This window comes from Tarenaya hassleriana, unplaced genomic scaffold (genome assembly GCF_000463585.1).
Source record: "Tarenaya hassleriana unplaced genomic scaffold, ASM46358v1 Cleome152, whole genome shotgun sequence".
NCBI lineage: Eukaryota > Viridiplantae > Streptophyta > Magnoliopsida > Brassicales > Cleomaceae > Tarenaya > Tarenaya hassleriana.
Genome location: NW_010964943.1, coordinates 65,755 through 67,326, shown reverse-complemented (window position 1 = coordinate 67,326; position 1,572 = coordinate 65,755).

Below are 1,572 nucleotides of genomic sequence, written 5' to 3'. Positions count from 1 at the left end.
ATTTATACATACAAACATATGTTATATATATAAATATATATTTTATGTATGTGTATATACGTACAAACATATATGTATATATATTTGTAAGTATAAATATTTGTATATGTATATGTATTAATGTTGTAATGTATCAGAAGTTTAACTTGAAACAGTTGGTTGCTTGTCAATTGAAACTCTAAAGTTAAGCGTGATTGAGCTGGAGTAGTGGAAGGATGGGTGACCTCCTGGGAAATGGATGTCGGGGATTCAATTTCAGAATTTTCGATTCAGCTTAAGATCGCGGTTGGAGGTTAGAAGTCGGGATTAGGGTATAGGATTAGATTCGGGATCAAAAAAAATAATTTTGGATCAAAAATACGTTTTAGTGACGCAATAATTGCGTCACCTTTTAGCGTCACCAAAAGGTGATGCAATTGCGTCACTATCTAGTGATACAAATTTGAGTCATTATTGCGTCACCTTTTGGTGACGCTTGGTGACGAAATATGAATTGATGACGGTATGAATGGTGACGCTTGCGTCACCTTTTGAAAAGGGTGACGCAAAAATATAGAAGGGTGACGCAAAAGTTGTGTCACCCTTTTGCTGTTTTCTTGTAGTGACGGTTCTATCGCCGGCCACCGTTCCCAGGTGAGTTCGCCGCCGTGTCCCACCGACACCACCGCATCACTGCGCCGCTCCCACTGACACCGCCGCATCACAGCGCCGCTCCCCCAAAACCGAGGTTTATGCTCGATCTAAGGTTTTTGGGGTTTGATTAGTCGTTTTGGTTCGGTTTGACAGATTTAGGGTTCATTTAGGGTGTATGGTTTAGGGTTTAGGGTTTATTTTAGGGTTTAGAATTATTTTAGGTTTTAGGGTTTATTTTTGGATTTAGGATTATTTTTAGGATTTTGGGTTTATGGTTATTTTTAGGATTTAGGGTTCATTTAGGGTGTATGGTTTAGGGTTTAGGGTTTATTTTTATGGTTTTAGGGTTTATTTTAGGGTTTAGGGTTATTTTAGGGTTTAGGGTTTCTTTTAGCGTTTACGTTCTATTTTAGGTTTTAGGGTTTAATTTAGGATTTAGGGTTTAGGGTTTAGTGTTTAGGGTTCCAGGTTTAGGGTTTAGGGTTTAGGGTTTAGGGTTTGGGGTTTAGGGTTTAGAGTTTCGGGTTAAGGGTTCGTTTACGGGTTTTCATTATTATGTTTTGTTATGTGTAACTTATAGATGAGTCAATCCCATTCTAGTGGTCGTTCCGATAGCAGAGTCCGATCCCGAGGACGTGGGATCGGATCACCTAAATCACCATCTGTGCATAAGGATCAAGTGGTAGTCGAGCCTCCTCGACTAGATGTATCTTTCACGGGTGCTGCTTCGTCCCAATCCGTGAATGAAGGTGCATCTAGTCACGGTGCTCACCATCGTTGCAGGAGATTCTACGTCTGCAGAACGTCATCTTTGACCTCGTCTCGATCCGGATCGTTCCCCCGGTTCTATTTGGTAGGTGTTTTTATGCCTATAATAAATATTTAATTTAATTTCTTTTAAATTAATATTATGAATATGATTTTTACAGGTTTGATCGT